Source organism: Macaca mulatta, chromosome 10, assembly GCF_049350105.2.
Source record: "Macaca mulatta isolate MMU2019108-1 chromosome 10, T2T-MMU8v2.0, whole genome shotgun sequence".
NCBI lineage: Eukaryota > Metazoa > Chordata > Mammalia > Primates > Cercopithecidae > Macaca > Macaca mulatta.
In genome coordinates, this window is record NC_133415.1 from 5,445,865 (window position 1) to 5,466,501 (window position 20,637).

At 51.2% G+C, this 20,637-nt stretch overlaps 1 protein-coding gene across 5 annotated transcripts in view; it reads right to left on the minus strand.

Moving 5' to 3' along the window:
* LOC114670339 (uncharacterized) overlaps positions 1-4,235 on the minus strand; it is a 76,972-nt gene extending 72,737 nt beyond the window's left edge. For 4 of the 5 annotated variants that reach the window (XM_077949327.1, XM_077949326.1, XM_077949324.1 and 1 more), the window contains exon 1: positions 1,821-4,235. The gene's annotated coding sequence lies outside the window, so the exon portion shown is untranslated. The remainder of the gene's footprint in view (positions 1-1,820) is intronic. The other variant, XM_077949325.1, reaches the window with a different exon arrangement.
* Positions 4,236-20,637: the final 16,402 nt, after the last annotated feature.

The window sequence follows — 20,637 nt, forward strand, 5'->3', positions numbered from 1 at the left end:
TCAATTAACAAAGAAGAAAAATATAGCAAGCAAAAAGGACTCCTCTTCCACAAAAAAAGTGCTCATTACAGAAAAGTAAAAAAAAAAAAAAAAAAAACCACCCCTAAAAGGATATTTAGAATTAAGAAAAAACTAAGAGAATATTTAGAATTGAAAACTAAAAAGAAAACAATTACCCATGAGGTAATTACTGAGTTCATTTGTTTGAAAGTCCTTCTGCTATATTTTCCAAACTGTATGTGTGCATATGTGCGCACGCATACATATGTGTGTGTGTGCGTACACATATCTATATGAATGGACCGTAAGTTATAAATACAAATATTCATGTATATACAATCATTAGATCATACTATAGGTTATTTTACAGTCTTTGTTGAATATGTTGTGAGCATTTTATGTCTATTATTTTCTACAAGATTTGAAAAATAAAATATAAATACCAGTTAATTTTTGAAATCCACCTTATTGAAGTCTAAGTTCCATGCAGCAAAATCCCTTTCACCTCTACTGTTTGATGAGTTTTGACAAACGTATGCACCGTGTTACATATCCGAGATCAAGAAAGAAATATCTATCCCCACAAAACGCTCCCTAGAGCCCCTTGCAGGCAGTCTCTGACTCCCTGGCAGCCAGCAATCTGAATCCAACCACTGTAGATCACTTTTAATTTATTTTTAAAAAAAATTTAAAACTCAGCCAGGCGCGGTGGCTCAAGCCTGTAATCCCAGCACTTTGGGAGGCTGAGACGGGCGGATCACAAGGTCAGGAGATCGAGACCATCCTGGCTAACACGGTGAAACCCCGTCTCTACTAAAAAATACAAAAAGCTAGCTGGGCGAGGTGGCGGGCGCCTGTAGTCCCAGCTACTCGGGAGGCTGAGGCAGGAGAATGGCATGAACCCGGGAGGCGGAGCTTGCAGTGAGCTGAGATCCGGCCATTGCACTCCAGCCCGGGTGACAGAGCGAGACTCCGTCTCAAAAAAAAAAAAAAAAAAAAAATTTAAAACTCATGGTGTATGAACTCTTGCTCGGGATCCTGATATCTATGTTGTTGCGTCTATCAATGGCTCATTCCTTTTTACTGCTGCTTTGTGATATTTTATCATACGCCTATTGATATTTGTTTACCCACTCATCTACCGATGGACAATTGAACTGTTTCTGTTGTTTCTTTGTTTGTTTTTTCAGACAGGGTCTCACTGTCACCCAGGCTGGAGTGCAGTGGTGCAAGGTTGGCTCACTGCAACCTCCGCCTCCCAGGCTCAAGTGATCCACCTCGGCCTCCCAAAGTGCTGAGATTACAGGCGTGAGCCACTGTGCCTGGCCTGTTTCTGATTTTTAAAAATGTCTGCTATTGTGACTAGAACTTTGTGACTGCCAATTAATGTTTACAATGTTTTAATAAGCAATGTCACCAGCACGTGCTGTGAATGCCCACGCATGTGGGCACAGCCTGTGTGTTTCCCTCCTGGAGCACTTAAGATGCGGAAACCAAGGGCTAGGGGGTGAAGAAAGGAGCCAGAGGCCACACAGCTGGTTAGGAACAGACTGGGGGAACCCAACCTCTAAATCCCAGTATTCCAGGACAACATGCTGCCGCACTCTCACACACTTGCCTGTATTCAGAAATGCTTGTAATTTTCCCACACAGAGAAATTTCCATGAAAATCAAGTTGTGGGCTGAGAGATGAAAGGCAGCCTCATGTTCATTAGGCAGGCTTTGGTTTGGTTCGTCCACTGAGCTTAGGAGTGTGTGTGAATATCTCTGTTTTCATACACACACACGCACACACACACGGACACGTTGCTCACACCCACCAAAACCAGTGGCGATGATCCAGTCCAGATCCTTTGTATACTGCCTTCAGCGCATGAGGCCAGACTGAACCGGACAGGAGGCCCTGGCTTGGCTTCTGAGCATCCATTCAGCAGACTTGTCTTAAAGGATGTCTGATGATTTCCCCAAATCAAATCTCCCCTCAAGGACAAAGTTCAGGCTGCCGGGGAGATTCAAAGGGATGATCTGTCCGCAAGATGGCTGCTTCCAGAAAGGTGTCACAGCCGCCTGGGAGTGGCTGTGCTCAACAGAAGGCAGGGGAAGAGGAGGTGCTCTTTGGAGTACGGGCACCCCGGGAGTCTGTAGAGGATTCTTGGGCCACTCTACAATAGCTCAGCATTGAAACAGAGACAATATTTGATTTTGCTCACTTATTAATTAGCTCCTAGTTATGTGTCCAATGGGGCATTTTCCATGATCTTATTTAATCCTAAATAACTACTGTTATCCTGCTTTTACAGATGAGAAATGTGAGGCCCAGAGAGGTTAAGAAACTTGCCCAAGGCCACACAGCAGTGGGTACTCAGTCCCAGAATGCCCGTTCTTTGCAGACACAGGCTTCTCATCTGAGTTAGAGGTCTCTGCCCATTTGTGGCTAGCAGGCTCCAAAGAACACACGTTCACCTGGAGCTAGTTCGGGTAGAACCCTAAATGATTGCAGTGTGCTTGGAGGACACAAATGGTCCAGACCCCCACTTCCTGTTCCGGTCTCTGAGGGGCCTCCCTCCTCAGACCACACCCCACTGCCAAGCAGACCTCTAGCACTTGTCTTTGCCCCCATTCAAGAAGGCGAGTTGAGCAAAGACGAATCACCTCCTCTCAGCCTTCTGTCTGCAGCCTCCCTGGTCTTGAAGTCAGCAGGCCTAAGGAGACCTCTGTCCATGGGAGATGAAACCAGGAGAGGAAGTGCCCATTCTCTCAGAAAACATGTGTTTTCTGTTTACAGAGGGGCCTGTCCAGTTCCCATGCTTTGTTCTTTAATATGGAGCCAAAAAAAAAAATCAAATGCGCAGCTTCCGCTCTGAGGTACACTTGGAGGCTAGAAAGTCTGGACTGCTGCGGGCTCATTGTGCTGGGGTGCCCTGTCTGCTGCTGACGTCCAGCATCTACCTACCCGGAAAGCCAAGACTTTCGGCCTCTGCATTACAAGGGAGGGCGGGGTACAGAGGGGAGAGGCAGGGCAGCCTCAGCACCCTGGGGGCTGGCTTGGCACTGTGTGAGCACCCTGGGTGTGTTCTGTCGTGCACTTGCAGCCCTGCCACCATAGGCCCAGCAGGCTTGGCGCTGCACACCGGCCATTCAGATCCTGGGCAGAGGGCATCCTTTCCCACCTCAAGCAAAGGGAGGCAGAGTATTGGGAGATCTGGGGTAACAGGTGGGTGGGAATTTCCAGGGAACTTGGGTCAAGCTCAGGGATGCTGAGCACCTTCAGAGTTGGGAGAGGGGCTTAGCTATGGGTAAGCGGGTCTTCCAACTCGAGGAGGCAGCAGTGAGCTAAGGTAACCAACGGAGCTGACAGGCAGCTACACCTATTGAAGGGAAACTATTATCACAGGATGCCGGGTCCGCGCACAGGCTAACCGCTGAGATTCAGAATCAGAGATCTGGGTCCAAATCTAGGCTGTGCCCCTTTGCCCTCCAGGGACTCTGGCAAGCTGCTTCTCTGACCTCAGCCCCTCATCTGTGAAAGGGGCTGGCATGCACGTTAATACAGCTGCCAGGATTACTGAGATAACACATTTACCGGTAAGTCCAGGATGGCCTGGCACGTGCTTTTCAATACACGGCAGCTGCCGTTGTCATCTCGTGGCTTTAGACTTCACCGAAGAGGCACTCTAGCTAGAAACAGTTCACCAGCTTAGGCTGTGACAGCCAGTAGAGAGGGGGTCCTACAATCCCTCCCACCCAGAGCAGACCCTGACTAGGACAGGAGGACGCCTCCCTAGGTCACACCTTCCTCCCTGTGCAAACGGGTGACATCAGTAACCGTGGTTGACAACGGAGCCTAAGGTTCTGATGTCACTTTTCTGCCCGGGTGGTGCGTCCAGCGCAGGCTGAGACGCGGGATGGCCCCCGACCCAGTGCGCACAGGGTCAGCCCTGGCTCCGCGCCTCCGACCTCTCGGGGGCTGCAGCAGGGCCTGGCACGCGCGGCCCCTTTCATCTCCGCCTCCCGGCTGTCTGGCTTCTACGTCCCGCGCACCTGGGGCTGAACGGGGACAGCAAAACACCATCGCAGGAAGCGCGCACAACCTCGTTTGGGATCAGCGACCCTCCCGGGCGGAAGCCGCGGCGCCTTGTACTGGAAGGTCCCGCCCGCTCTTCCGTCCCGTCCCGGAAGCCAGGACGAGGGCGCGACGTGCGGCGAGGACGCAGTGCCGTAGCCAAAGGGGCGAGGCCTGGTGCGGCCGCGGGGCGGGGCCTTGGCGCGGCCTGTTCCGGAAGCCCAAGCGAGGGTGCGGCGGGCCGTGCTGACGTAGCGCCGCAGCTGAGGGGGCGGGGCCAAGTCTGGGGCCGGGCCTCTACGCGCCAAGGGCGGGGCCTCTGGGTGACCGTCTCCTAGATCCCAGGCCGCGGGCTGTGCGGATGTTGCGTGGCTGTCGAGCGGGCGGGGCCTGGGCGGGGCCTCTGCGCGGCCCGCTCAGAAAGCTCAGCGTAAGGCTAGGCTGGCCGTAGCTGTGGGGCGGGGCCTAGCTGGGCCGGGGCGGGGTCTGGGCGGTTCCTCCGTGCGGCTGCTGGCCGCGGGGCTGATTCCGAGCTTTCGCGCAAATTGGATCTCCACTTTAAAGTTTAACAACTTTTCCTATATTTTTCCCCTCCCTAAACGAGGTAAAACCACCAGACGGTGGAGAATTTGTAAAACCTAGGCGAGTACAAAGAAAGAAAAGGAGAAACCTTTCCTAGTCACCAAGCAAAATATTGGCCTGGAGTATCTTTTTATCTAAATATGTAGATATTTACATAATCGGGATAACATTGTATATACGCTTGTGGCTTATTGCATGAAATTTGGAAAACTGGTAAAAAAATACAAAGAAAAAAAGTACCCTGAGATTCCCTCACACGAGATCACCATTGTTAACATTTGACATTCTTTCTTTTTACGCAATTATGCATTTGTTGAGACAAAAAAAATGGATCATGCTCTAAATATTGCTTTGCAACTTTGTCTTTGTAACCGTGGCTATATTCTAAATGTCACACATCATTTAGTGTTCATTCACAGCATTGTTTGTGATCATACACAGCGGGGCTGTATTCTATTTAACCCATGTGAGATTATTGGATATTGATGTTGTTTCCCGTTTCATCTCTTCCTTACTTCTTTCTTTTACAATAAACATTCTTGCAGCTAAATCTGTGCATATCCAATCCCTAGATGTGGAACTGCTGAGTCAAAGCATATAAACACGAATGCTTCTTGTGCCTCCCTTTTTATGTTTTCCAAATTTAAAAAGTAATGAATTAGTATTTTAACAATTGGTTTAAACTCCAGTACTGTATATACAAAAAATATCTCTCATTGGCAGAATATATAAAGAACTCCTGGTGGGCGTGGTGGTTCACCCCTGTAATTCCAACACTTTAAGAAGCCAAGGCAGGAGGATTGCTTGAGCTCAAGAGCTCAAGACCAAGGCTGAGGCAGGCGGACTACCTGAGGTCGGGAGTTTGAGACTAGCCAGGCCAACATGGAGAAACCCTGTCTCTACTAAAAATACAAAAATTAGCCAGGCGTGGTGGCAGGCGCCTGTAATCCCAGCTACTCGGAAGGCTGAGGCAGAAGAATTGCTTAAACTCGGGAGGTAGAGGTTGCAGTGAGCCGAGATTGTGCCATTACACTCCATCTTGGGCAATAAGAGTGAAACTCTAAAAAAACAAACAAACAAACAAAAAAACCAAGCTGGAGATCAGCCTGGACAACTTAGTGAGAACTCGTCTTTACAAAAGATGTAAAAATGAGCCCTGTTGGTGGAAATGTTAGCTTTGTTAGTGGGAATGTGAATGTAAAATTGTGCACCTGCTGTGGAAAACAGTATGAGAGTTCCTCAAAAACGTAAACACAGAGCTACTACAGGACCCAGCAATTCCACTCCTAAGTATATACCCCCATAATTGAAGACAGGAACACTAACACATATTTGTACACTTTTGGTACAAAAAAGAAGCAGCATTATGCATAATAGACAAAAGGTAGAAACAGCCCCAGTGTCCACAGGTAGATGAATGGAGAAAGAAAAGGTGATATATTATATATATAATATTTATAATTATTATATATAATGGGATATTACGCAGCTTTCAAAAGGAATGAAGTTGTGACACATGATATGACGTGGATAAACCTTGAAAACATGATGCGCAGTGAAGTAAGCCAGACACGAAAGGGCACGTAGTGTACGATTCCACCTGTACGACGTCCCGAGAGTAGTCAAATTCACAGAGTCAGAAGTAAAGCAGTTCTTATTGGGCACTGGGGAGAGTAGAGACCGAGGGGTTATTTTTTTTTTTTTTTTTTTTTTTTGAGACGGAGTCTCACGCTGTTGCCCAGGCTGGAGTGCAGTGGCGCGATCTCGGCTCACTGCAAGCTCCGCCTCCCGGGTTCCCGCCATTCTCCTGCCTCAGCCTCCTGAGTAGCTGGGACTACAGGCGCCCGCCACCGCGCCCGGCTAATTTTTTGTATTTTTAGTAGAGACGGGGTTTCACTGTGGTCTCGATCTCCTGACCTTGTGATCCGCCCGCCTCGGCCTCCCAAAGTGCTGGGATTACAGGCTTGAGCCACCGCGCCCGGCCAGACCGAGGGGTTATTATTTAATAGGTATGGAGTTTCAGTCTGGGATGATGAAAAAGTTGTGGAGACAGATCATGGTGATGGTTGTCCAGCAATGTGGATCTATTTAATGCTACTGAAATGGTAAATGGTAAATTTTGTTATGTATGTTTTGCTACATACACACAAAGACATTTCTGGAGGGGAAAAAAAAAAGATATTTCTTAGATTCTGGTCCCAAGAATGGTTGCATGGAACAAGGCCTGCACACGTAACCAGCTCCTCCTAGGTGACCGTGCCTAGGTGGTTGGGGATGGCCCTTCTGGGGAGCCCAGCTCTGGACAAACAGGGTCCAAGCCAGGCCTCACACATCTGGCATTTTCCGTAATAATTTCCAAGCTGGGAGAGAGAAAACTTGCTTTGGGGAAGCAGTGAGTCATTATGCATCTTTAACTTGGCCTTTTATTTCTGTGCCATTGAGATACACACACACACACATATACACACACACACGACTGATTCCTTTTGCAAACATAGATGATATATGTTCATCATCTGCAAATTTGCAAACATGGGAAAGCATCTCTGAGACCATAACAAATAGATAGAAGTCCAGCTCAGAGAAACACAGCTGACATTCAGGTGGATATTTGTCCAGCCTTTCTTGTCTTTTTGTAATACATATTTGAAATCACCGTGGTCATATGTCACGTTTTACTCTCTGCACTTTCACTAATATGCAGCAAACCACTCACCTCCTCTTTAAATATTTCTAGATCACACTTAAATGACTGCAGAAGAATCCGTTGTTCAGATGTCCCATATGTAACTTCTTTACCTCACTCTTGATGATTGGCTGTCTAGGTGATTTACAAACCTGCTGCTATGAACATCTTTGTCATACATCTCTAATAATTCCCTTGGTGTACTCCCAGGAGAATAATTGTAACTTCACTGAGGATTTGCTTTTTTAAAGGCTTTTGAATATAGTATTACCGGTCAGTACTCTAGGAAGAGCGAACAGATTGTTTTTGCATCAATATCGCGGGAGTGTGTGTGGACGTGTTTTTTTACACAGAGGTGTCTCATCCTACCCGGGAGGGACCTGTTATAGCAGGAACACCACTGTTGGGGGATGGGCCCTGGCTCAGGGGCTTTGGTCCATGGAGGACCGCCGTCTTTTTGTCTTTGCTGAGCAATCAATCCCAAAGAGAGTGAGGTGGGGCAGGGAGAATCTGGGCTCTGAGCTCTGCAGGGACAATGACCCTGAATCCAGGCTCCTGACTCTGGGGAAGGCTCCACTCTGTGACCCTGGGAGCCACAGAATACTTTTAACTGCTTGGTTGCTGGTGCTGTAGGACTGGGCCCTTTCCTTAGGTGTGGGTGTGACATGCCCTGCACATTTCCACCAGGCCCCTCTGGCTCTTCACTCTGGTGTGGAGGGCAGCCCCACAATTGCGGGCTCCATAGTCCTTGATCCATCTTTGCTGGGAAACAGGACGCCCGTATGAAGCAGCCACTACCAGGATCCCCCTGCAGCCTCCCACCATCAGGTCCCTCCGTCACAGCAGCATCGGGGTGTCTTGCAGGATATTCCAGTGGCCACCCCACTAAGCCCAGTTGCACAGGGCCTCAGCCCCACACCAAGGCTGACCTGGGGCACCCCTTCCGCATCTGTCCATTCTGAGCATGAGCCAGGGCCCTGGGGCCAGCAGATGTACAAGTCCTGGCTGTCCTTCCTAAAACCTCCCCTGTAATTCAGCCTGGGCTCCTCCCCTCCCCATGGCCACACTTCCCCTTGCCCAAATAGTGGCCTCCCTAACTGCAGCCTCCTCCCCCGGGGCTGGGCCGCTGCCAGAGCGGTTTCCCAAATGTGCACAACTCCTGTCCCCACCTAAAAAAAAAAAGAAAAAAAAAACCCTTTTGTTTTAAGAACCAAAGCAGGGTTGGCCCCCTGCTTCTCTTTCCAGCCTCTTCACCTCCCCCCACTTCCCCATCGCTGACCACCAACTCCCCGCCCCACCCCCACTTGGCTGGGCGAGAACTCCTTGCCTTTTCTCGAATGCTGTTCCCTCTGAAGGAGATGCTCTTCCCACTTGCATGGTGATCAGAGCTTCTCCCCTCTTACTCCTGCTGGGAATAACAACAGTAGCTGACACTAGTGAGCACTTACCCTGTGCAAGGCTCCACTCAGCTACCGCCTCCTCCGGGAAGCTTTCCAGGATGGATCCCTTGGCCATGACAAGCCACTCCTGAGACATAGGCTATTCCTGCCTCTGGTTACAAGACAGCAAGGACTGTTTTTTGTTTGTTTGTTTGTTTGTCTGAGACAGAGTTTCGTTCTTGTTGCCCAAGTTGGAGTGCAACGGAGCAATCTCGGCTCACTGCAATCTCTACCTCCTGGATTCAAGTGATTCTTTGCCTGAGCCTCCCGGAGAAGCTGGGATTACAGGCATGCGCCACCACATCTGGCTAATTTTGTATTTTTAGTGGAGACAGGATTTCTCCATGTTGGTCAGGCTGGTCTCGAATTCCTGACCTCAGGTGATCCATCCCCCTTGGCCTCCCAAAGTGCTGGGATTACAGGCGTGAGCCACTGTGCCCGGCTAAGGACTGTGTCTTGAGCGTCCTTGGTGCCTAGCCCAGGGCCTGACATGAGTGCTGAGTCACATCATATTTTTTTTTTTTTTTTTTTTGAGACGGAGTCTGGCTCTGTCGCCCAGGCTGGAGTACAGTGGCCGGATCTCAGCTCACTGCAAGCTCCGCCTCCCGGGTTCACGCCATTCTCCTGCCTCAGCCTCCCGCGTAGCTGAGACTACAGGCGCCCGCCACCTCGCCCGGCTAATTTTTTTTTTTGTATTTTTTAGTAGAGACGGGGTTTCACTGGGTTATCCAGGATGGTCTCGATCTCCTGACCTCATGATCCGTCCGTCTCGGCCTCCCAAAGTGCTGGGATTACAGGCTTGAGCCACCACGCCCGGCCGAGTCACATCATATTTGTAGGAGCAAGCCTAGGACAACACAGCCTGGTTAAAGCAAGCGGCTGAGCACTGATACATGGGCCAATGCTGGTCAGAGATTAATCCAGACCTCCCGTTTCGAATGTGATCATTGGGAAACAGGATAGCTTGAAATTTGTTCTTGACAAAGAAGGATTAAAAGGCAAAGGAAAGCTGGAAACAAGATTACAAATTAACGTCACCTAATAGAGCAGGTGTTAGCAGTGTAACCCTGCCCCTAATCATCTTCAGGCCTGTCTTCAATGCTGGGCTGTCCTCAGTAGTCACCCTGGGCCTCCCAGCTCTGAGGCTGAGCACAGGATTTCAATGCTAATTACTGATGGTACCCACTGTCTCATCAGCAGAACATCCACAGTACAGCCTGCCCTTGGAAGGGACGATGAATCTCCTTCTAGAACAATCCACAAGGCTCAGTGTGGACTCTCCACTCAGGCTGGTCATGCATCAGGCATTCCCTCCACCATGGGTGGCCCCAGGCTCCTGCGCACACACATGTTTGCTCCTTGCCTCACACTGTGGGGACAGAGGGCATCTGTGCCTTGTCCCCTCCTCTCTATTCTCATAAGCATCCTCGTGTCTTGAAGTCAGGGTTGCTTGGGCCCAGGAGGTTGAGGCTGCAGTGATCCATGAGTGCTGGAGCTGCAGACTGCCCCAGGGGCCTCCCCGTGGTGGGCACTCGTCACACTGGCCAGCTCGATACTCATCTGAGTTGACCTCTGAGAACCGCCAGGTTAGAGGGCCTGAGCGCAGCCAGGGGACCAGCCAGGAAACCCACCTGGTCTAGGGGGGTTCAGGAAACCTGTGGTCTGGGGCAGGAAGGGATGCCGAGAGGAGGCCCCACCCATATGGAGGCCCAGCCCTGATCACAGTTCCAACTGTTAGGCCGGATACCACCGCTAGCTGTTTTCCAACCATCAAATGTGAGGACCATGTGTCAAGTTTTCCAAAGGCTCTGTTTATCCAGCACAAAGGAAGGGCCTTTGTCCTGAGATTGTCTTCTTACTTTTTTTTTTTTTTTTGGTTTAAAGATATTCTCTCAAAAAGGGAAATTGTAATTATTTTTCTAAAGGCCCCAACATAGGAAAAATAGAAAGTTGGCAATCTTCCGTAGGTCTGCAATACTCCTTTGAAATTTGACCAGCCTGTGAATTCCGGATGTCTGAGCACCCCTGTCTGCATGCTGCCTGCAGAGGCCACCACGGAGAGTCGCTGGGTCACTGCTCCCTGTTTAGAGCCTGCAGTGGCTCCCTACTGCCCTAGGATCTGCAGCCAAATTCCTTATCATGGCATCAAAAACCTAGGCAGGTGGGAAAAGGGAGGAGGAAAGGATCAGGGGCAGCTTCCTGGAGGAGGTGGTATCTGAACCAAGCCTTGCAGGATGAGCTCATTGGCAAGCAGCAGGCTGAGAGGGCGTTCCGTGGGCAGGAGAGTACCATGTGCAGGACAAAGCTGGGGTGGCTGGAAAAGAGCTGGGAGTGGTATCCAGCCAGCTAAGCAGGGACGGGGTTAGGGACGCATATGAAACTGATGCTAGCAACACAGTGCTAGGGAGGGTAACATCCAGGCTTCTAAGTGATTCTTTATTTTGAGACAGGGTCTTGTTCAGGCTGAGTGCAGTGGTGTGATCATGGCTCACGGCAGCCTTGACCTCTTGGGCCCAAGCAATCCTCCGTCCTCAGCCTCCTCAGTAGCTGGGACTATAGGCATGCGCCACCACACCAGGCTAATTTTGTGTTTTTAGTAGAGATGGGATTTCACCATGTTGGCCAGGCTGGTCTCAAAATCCTGACCTCAAGTGATCTGCCCGCCTTGGCCTCCCAAAGTTCTGGGATTACAGGCATAAGTCACTGCACCCGGCCTTATTATTATTATTATTTTGTGGAGACAAGGTATCACACTAATGTTGCCCAGGCTGGTCTGGAAGTCCTGAGCTCAAGTGATCCGCCCCCCGTAGTCTCCCAAAGTGCTGGGATTACGGACATGATCTACTGCATCTGGCCCTGAGTGATTCTTAGAGCAGCGAGGTACGTGTAATTATGTCTACTTCATATTTAAGGTTTGGAGGGAAATGGGAGAGGGCTGGGGAAAGGCTTCGAACCCCCAGGCTAGATTTTCTGCTGTCTGAGGGTCTGTCTGAGGTTGGCTTCCCTCCTCTGGTGCCCATTTCACCACCTCACCTTGTCCCTCTTTCTTGGGCCTGAGACTTGGCTGGGGCTGCTTGTCTACAGGGCCCAGGTTCTTGTGCTCTGGGGAAATGCATCCTCGAGCATGATGCCCCCAACACTGGGGGCTGTCTCTGGTATCTGGTGGGGCCGCTGGCTTCAAACGTGCCAGGAGGACAGATGCTACATGAAGCTGTGGGTCCTTGGCAGCCTCATGCCGGAGGCCCCAGGTCTGCAGCTCCAGTTTCTGGACCTCGTGATGGGCATCCTGGCCAGGCACTGTGTGTGCCTGCACACAGCTTTCTGCAGAAGGACAACTTCCTTGCTTCCCCAGAGGCTTGCGGGTGGGGACGTTCCTGTTGGACAATGGAGCCCAAACACCCAGTGGGGATCTCCCAGGAGAAGCTTGCTCCCGCCTCCCAAGAAAGGCTCTGAGCCTCTTTCCAAGTACTGGAAATGCCAAATGCGGTGGCCTGTCCCCATCCACCATTGCACAGAGTGACCCACACTGGGGGGCATTCACCTATCCAACTGTGAGGTCATTCAGTGCGTCCCGGGTGCCACTGTGCTGTGGGAATACAGAAGTTCCTGCCCACTCGAGGCTCCCAGTCTAGTGGGTGAATCATAATATTGCCTGAGCAGGGCTACCTTGTGGGAAGATGATAAGGGCAGCACGCTCTGAGGGCCGTCCCAACGTGGAACGCTCAGCTCTGTTAGTCCTCAAGACGTCTCTGGAGACGGTGACCCAGACTCAGGGCTCAGGGTGACTGTCCACAGGCCAGCAGACTGGATAATGGCAGAGCAGGCGGGAGCTGGGGGAATGCCATCTTTACCACTACCTTACCTGCATCTGCTGGGAGACCCCAGCTCTGGACGTGCCTCTGGAGATCATGAAGGGCAACCTGCCTCATTGTTCAGGGGAAATTGAGGCTGAGAGAAGATGACCGCAGGCCCCACAGAGAGTCGTGTCAGAGTCCCAGAAGGGTCGTAGGCCCCAGGCTCCCCATCAGCCATTCCTGCAAGGTGCACCCGCGCTTCTGGCCGGGCAGAGGGCACTCAGGGCAGCTGGAGAGGGGGCCTTCTGGCGGGGGGCGTGGAGGTGGAATCGGGTGGAGGCACCTGACAGCTAGGGTCGTGGGGAGCCCCTGGCAGAGTAAGTGGGGTCTCCTGGCAGTAGGGGAAGCTAGGGGAGGGGGCCTGGCAGGAGGGGACTCCCGGCAGGGAACGTGAGGGGCTCCCAGGCCGGACCGGGCCGCCCGCCCAGACGCGCTGCCAGGCTGATTAGCATGGGCGAGGGGCGCTGGCGCGGGGGCGCCGCCGGCCGAGCTGGCACGTCCCTCGCGGGCCCAGCTGGCCGGGCCGAGACACAAAGCGCCTCAGACGGTGGCGGCGCTCGGCCATTCACGCGCAGGGGCGTCCCGGGCGCGGGCGGCAAGGAATTCCCGCCGCCAGGGCGAAGAATAGCTCCTGGGCCGGGCGGGGCTGGGCCGCCCGGCGCTCCTGACCTTGAACCTTTGTGACTGGAGCGCATGCAAATCGCGGCGGGGCCGCGCCAAGCCCCGAGGGCGCTGCGCCGCCCGGCGTGTCCGGGGAACAATGCGCCACTGTCCCCGCGCGGCGCCGCGGGCTGGGAACGGCGCGGAATGCCAATGCGGGCCCCGGCGCGGCGGGGCGCGGCCCACGGGCGCGTGCGTGTGCGGGTGTGTGCGGGTGTGTCCGGGTGTGTACATGTGTCCGCATGTTGGCCAGGGCTTAGCTGGATCCCGGGCCTAGCCCCGGACCCTGCGGCCCTGGCGACCCTCCTGGAGAGCGTCTCTTTGTGACCAGGTCCAAAAGATTTTAGACTCTTGTAGGTGACTGCCTCTCCCTCCTTCCTGCCCGTCTTATTTTTATTTTATTAGGTTGACTTTTAAAGATGCTATAAATGATCAGTAAGGAAATAAAGGCCGCCCCCAATAACCGTCCAAACCCAGGGACAGCCCTGCTGCATGGAGAGGGGCTCTCTCGCCTCCTCTCTCCGCTTGGGGCAAATTCTTCCCCACAGCCCAGGGTGAACTTTCAATTCAGCGTCTTGACTTTTTCCTGGAAAATAACATCTGTCATCAACCTTTTACCAATGTCCCTTGTAAAAACTGCATGGTCCTGTTTTCCTGGGCTGTGCCGCAGTCCCTGCCACTGGGGTTCCCTGTCACAGGGACAACAGCTTGTCTACAGGGTCTTCTGGGGCCGCAAGTGGATGTGCATAGAGAAAGGACAGGGACCTCACCAAGAGCTGCTAAACTACAATGTGCCTAAGTGAGCCCTGAAAGGCGCCAGGCCCACATGCGGGTCCTGTGGCACCTGTCCCCAACTGCTTAGACATGGTCTAAACAGACAAGACAGAAAAAGCACATGTGCCAGGTAGGCACCTGAAGCTGATTTTTATGCACCTGTGCTTGCCCAGGCGATTCCTGCACCTTCTGTAAATTTGGATTGGGCACATTTGTGATAGGCGACAGAACCACAACCCAGAGTCTGATGTCCCAGCCCCGCAGCTGACTGTCGACCCGTCACTTGTCCTCCAGAGATTCGGTATCCTCACCTGATTAGGGGTCTGTGAGCGCTGCCTGCCTATGTTGCGGAGGCAGTGGCTGTGAGGGTCCCTGCGCATGTGCACACGCACACCAGTGTGGGGGGGGCACGCACACAGGTTCATTTCTGCTAAGGTGCTGGGGAGCTCAGCTCTGCCATGGCAAGGGCTCAGGACAGGAGGAAGAGGTTCAGAGAAGGTGACCTTGGGCAAGATGCTCCCTGTCTGGGCCTCGGTTTCCCCAGAGCTAAAAGAGGAGGTTGTAGAGACCTCTAAGCATGCTTCCGGGTTCCCCAGATATGCATGAATAAGATCAGTCTTTCAAGGATGGGGATGGCGTACAGGGCTGGATCCTTCCCAGCCAAGGTGCCTGGGATTATTGGCTTTCAGCAGCTGACTCACGGAGGCCTCCTTTGGGCTAAGCACTGGGACAGACCCCTGCCTCCCCAAAGGCTTGAGACACTGGTCTGCCATTTGGGGGCTGAGAGCCTGGCTAGAGGCAGGAGAGGTGGGGAGGGAAGATAAGGACACAGATGGTGAATGCGGTGAGAACGGAAGCATGAGGGGGTGGGCATGGTGCGTGGGACAACAGAGAAGGCAATGGAGGAGTCCAGGAAGCCTTCCTGGGAGGTGGCCGCCTGAGTTGAGCCTCAAGGAAGATGAGCAGCTTCTCATCAGGAGAAGAATGTGGAGAGCGCTTTGGGCAGAAAGTTGCAGGCAGAGGGAGCACTACAGGGAGAAGATGCACTCAGGGAGCAGGAGCACTCAGAGAGAGAACACTCCAGGGAGAGGGAGCAAGAGGGTGCAGGGTGCACTGCAGGGAGAGGGAGCACTCAAGGGAGAGGGAGCACTCAAGGGAGAGGGAGCACCCAAAGGAGAGGGAGAACCCAAGGGAGAGGGAGCACTGCAGGGAGAGGGTGCACTCAGGGAGACGGAGTACTCAGGGAGAGAGAACACTCCAGGGAGAGGGAGCAAGAGGGTGCAGGGTGCACTGCAAGGAGAGGGAGCACTCAGGGAGAGGGTGCACTCAGGGAGCGGGAGTACTCAGGGAGAGAGAACACTACAGGGAGAGGGTTCAGGGTGCACTGCAGGGAGAGGACACCCTCAGGGAGAGGGAGCAGTGCAGAGAGAGGGAGCACTGCAGGAAAAGGGAGCACTCCAGGAAGAGGGAGCACTCCAGAGAAAGGGAACACTCCAGGGAGAGGGAGCATTCCAGAGGAGGGAGCCCTTAGGGAGAAGGAACATTCCGAAAGAGGAAAGACACTCAGAATTCACTTTAAAGAAATCCCTTCCTCGGGCAAACTGTCCTATTTCTTTGCATTTATAGACATTCTGCCTCGTGGGTAGCCAGCAGGACTAGAAACACCAACATTCAAATAAAATATAGAAGAAGTCAGTCCAGCTAAAGGAAAAGTCAGGGTGGAAAAATGAGATTGTGGGAAGTGGGTGAGTTGAGGGAAAACAAAAACCAAAAAACAAAACAAACAAACAAAAAACAAACAAACAGCCTGCCTTGAACTCTTGAAGAGTTGTAGGTTGGGAGGCCACAAATTTCTCAGTCCCAAGATTTGATCACCTTTAAGGAGCAGCTGGTTGCACAAGGAGTGGGCAGTTTGATTCTGGCCCCAAAAGTTGGAGGCCTGTGAGCTTCATGGCATCAGGTCCTTGCCATGGTCCCCTAACATCAGGGCAGGAGGCATATGGGGTGCACCTATCAGGGGCTGACTGAGTGGCAGCTGGGCCTACATGCCAGGGCTGCTGCTCTCAGAGTAGACAAAACCAGGAGGGGAGAGGAAGCCTCGATGTGGCAGGACATGCTGGATAGTGCACTTCAGGGTCTGGAGGACACCTGGGAAGGGGCTTGGCTCAGACTTGGGAGTAAGGGATGGCTTCCTAGAGGAAGTAATGGTGAAGGGTTGGTCTAATGCTGGCAGGGAGGTAGAATCGCTGTAAAATGGGAATAAAAACAGTACCAACCTCCCAGGGTGGGTGGAGAGGAAGCAAGCCTGATACAGTCAGTTCTGGCGGCCACGGCACAGCTTCCAAGTCCTCATTTTGCGGGAAGTCTGGCTGCTCCAGGGGCAAGGCTGGGACATCCTGAGGGTGGCTGGGGAGGGAAATCCAGTTCTGAATTCTTGAGTCCTTTGTACTCCTACTAGTAAAATATAACTTCTGAAATGAAATTTATGTCACGATGGATGGATCTTCACTCTCAAAGACATGTTTGCAAAACAAACAAAAGCTTTAAAGGCTGCAGTCCCAGGGTGACTGCGGTGCTGTCAACCTCACTGACACATGGGCACCTTGGAGAGTCGGAGCTGGACAGGACCCTGGTTTCTGGTGGACAGAAGGGGAGACTGAGGCTCTGGGGTTCTGGTCTAAAGTCAGGATGGGCCAGAGTGAGAACCAGTCTCCTGCCTTCTCGATCTTTCCATTACTTCACCGGATCCCTCGGATATTAGCAATGGAAAAGCCATCCCACGTTTGGGAAGGATCGAGTCATACTTTCCATCCTGGCTTCTTGCGAACACCTGGGTCTCGGTGAGTCCCCCACCCATCCCACCCAGAAAAGCTGGGCTGTGTCACCCAGGGGGCAGTTAATGAGGATGCTTTGGTGGTACTGACATCACGGACAGGGCTCCTGCATGGATCGGCCGCCTGGGCTCCAGCTGGCAGCAGTGTGACCTGCCCCCTTGGCTGCCACCGCCCTAGGGTGGGGCCTTGGGCAGAGGGGCTGGCTCAGTGGGCAGCTGCCAGAGCTGGTGGGGGCTGGCTGGAGGGTATTGAAAAAGTCTTAGAGGTTTCTGGGCCCAGGAGAGAAGGAAGGGAGTGTGGACACTCGGCTCCTGTTTCACAGCATCCTCCCACCTTTGACCTCAGTGGTATGAGGGGAAGGAACCAACCCTGGAGCCGCCTGCCTGGCTTGACCCTGGCTCGCTACTCCTGGTCCTGTGTGCCTAGACAAGCTGATTCACCTCTCCGGCCTCAGTTTCCTTCTCTGTGAAATCAGATAACAACCGTAGGGTGTAAAGTGGAAACTGCAGGGAATTAGGAATTAGGATGGTGCCGGGCACATAGTAAGTGCTTAGTAAACACAAGGATCCTGGACTCTCCCTCCCTCTACACCCAGGCTGTTTTGACCTGTACTCTGTACTTCTGTTTGTCAGGCCTGAGGTCCCAAACTGCAAACTGCTCCGTGTGGATGGGCTGGGAGCTTCCTTTCTCCCTTATTCCCTCCCTCCTCCTTTTCTTCCTTTCCTTCCTTCCTTCCTTCCTTCCTTCCTTCCTTCCTTCCTTCCTTCCTTCCTTCCTTCCTCCCTCCCTCCCTCCCTCCTTCCCTCCCTCTTTCCCTTCCTTCCCTTCCCTTCCTCTCCCTCCTTCCTTCCCTTCCTCCTTTCTTCTCCTCCTTCTCCATCTCTCCCGTCTCTCTCTTCCTCTCTCTCTTCCTTCCTGCCTTCTTTCTGTAAACTTGATTACTGTCTGCTTCTGTGCTGGTCTCTATGCTACTTTCTAGAGACAGAAAGTAAAATTAGACAGATATCGACTCTATTATTCTGTGCTTACATTCTAGTACAAGGCAGCGGGCATTGGCCAAATCAGAGCAGCACTGTCCAACAGACCTTTCTGTGATGCTTGAAATGTTCCGCAACTGGACTTTCCAGTGAGGCAGCTGCCAGACACGTGGGACTGTTGAACACTTGAAAGGTGGCTCGTGTGACCCAGGAGCTGAATTTGGAATTTCATTTAATTTTAATTAATTTGCATTTATATTTATTTATTTTTGAGACAGGGTCTCACTCTGTTGCCCAGACTGGAGTGCAATGGCATGATCTTGGCTCACTGCAACCTCTGCCTCCCAGGCTCAAGTGATTCTCCTGCCTCAACTTCCCAACTGGCTGGGATTACAGGTGTGCACCACTACCGCTCAGCTAATTTTTGTATTTTTAGTAGAGATGAGGTTTCACCATGTTGGCCAGGCTGGTCTTGAACTCCTGACCTCAAATGATTCACCTACCTTGGCCTCCCAAAGTGTTGGGATTGCAGGTGTGAGCCACCGCCTCACTCACAGCCTGCATTTATATTTAAATAGTAACACGTGGCTAGTGGCTACCATATTAGATGGCACAGATCCAGAGTTACACTCCCACCACATCACCCTGTATTATTTCTCCATAACACTTATTATACTTATAATAAGTGCTTGTTTGGGTACACATTTTTTTTTTTTAAATAAGGGATGGATGGAGCAACAGGCAACCATTGAGAAAGATGAAATGAAATTAGATCCATGTCTCTCTTCTTGTACCAAAATAAATTTGAGATGGGTTAAGAATCTTAAGGTAATAACAAAAATTTTAAAAAAAGAATCTTAAGGTTTAAAAAAATGAAACCATAAATACACTAGGATGAAGTATACATACATATTTACCTAATTTTGAGGTTGAACAATATCTTCCTAAGCAGGGAGACTCAGATCAGGGCCACAAAGAAAAGAATGGAGAACATATATACGGTTTTGTTTCCATGTTGGTAGGAAACAGTATAAGCAGAGTGCAAAGGCAAACAACAAACTGAGAAAAACTATGTGCTGGACAAAATACTTCTGACATAACTGTATTCGTCCGTTTCCACACTGCTATAAAGAAATACCCAAAGCTATGTAATATATTCTTTATCTATTTATTTGTTTGAGATGGAGTCTCACTTTTTGCCCAGGCGGGAGTGCAGTGGTGTGATCTCGGCTCACTGCAAACTCCGCCTCCCAGGTTCAAGTGATTCTCCTGCCTCAGTCTCCCGAGTAGCTGGGATTACAGGCACATGCCACCACGCCCAGCTAATTTTTGCATTTTTTAAGTAGAGACAGGGTTTTGCCATGTTGGCCACGCTGGTCTCAAACTCTTGAACTCAACTGATCCACCCGCCTCGGCCTCCCAAAGTGCTGGGATTATAGGCGTGAGCCACTGAGACCGCCCAAGACTAGGTAATTTATAAAGGAAAGAGGTTTAATTGACTCAAGTTCCACATGACTGGGGAGGCCTCGGGAAACTTACAATCATAACTGAAGACAAACCGGAAGCAGAGACCTCCTTCATAATGCAGCGGGAGAGAGAAGTGCAGAGTGAAGGGAAAAGAGCCCTTTATAAAACCATCAGATCTCGTGAGAACTCACTCAGTATCATGAGAACAGCACAGGGGAACCACCCCCATGATCCAATCACCTCCCACCAGATTCCTCCCCCCACCACATGGGGATTATACTTCGGATTACAATTCAAGATGAGATCTGGGTGGGGACACAGCACCAGACCTTATCAGTAACATATGAAAGTCTCTTTGTAAGTAAATAGGACAAAATATTTGCAAAGGATATGGGAAGGAGATTTACAGAAGAGAAACTTCAAATTGCCAATATAACTGTGAAAAATGTTCAATTTCAAAGGATCCAAATTAGACTAAGATAAAATTTTCAGCTATTAGATTGGAAAAACTTATAAAAAGATCATTAAAAATACTTATAAAAAATTATAAGTACCAGTAAGTGTTCAGGGAATGAACATACTTATGTGTTGCTGGTGAGACAGCAAATTCTGAAAATGTAACATTCTTACATTTGCTGGTGAGACAGCAAATTCTGAAAATGTCCTCAAGGCAAAGTGGGCAACATTAATTCATTAAACAAATATTTATTGAGCTCCTCTGTGCCTCAGGCATGTGGTAACAACATACAGCCTGTCCTAGCTCTCATTTCCTTTCCAGTGTAGTGCAGGAGATAGACATTAAAGAAGAAACTATACAAACAAGTTCATAATTGATGCAGTTGTAGAAAGTACTTATAAATGTGTTTGATAAGGGGTCCTAACCTGGTCAGGGTCATTGGAAAGACTTCCCTAAGGGGGTGATTCTTTTTTTTTTTTTTGAGACGGAGTCTGGCTCTGTCACCCAGGCTGGAGTGCAGTGGCGCGATCTCGGCTCACTGCAAGCTCCGCCTCCCGGGTTTACGCCATTCTCCTGCCTCAGCCTCCCGAGTAGCTGGGACTACAGGCGCCCGCCACCTCGCCCGGCTAGTTTTTTTTGTATTTTTTAGTAGAGACGGGGTTTCACCGTGTTAGCCAGGATGGTCTCGATCTCCTGACCTCGTGATCCGCCCATCTCGGCCTCCCAAAGTGCTGGGATTACAGGCTTGAGCCACCGCGCCCGGCCAGGGGGTGATTCTTAAGCCAAGTCTAGCACAATGAGACAAATTTGGGGAGGAGAATAGTGAGGGAAACTGTCTGGACAG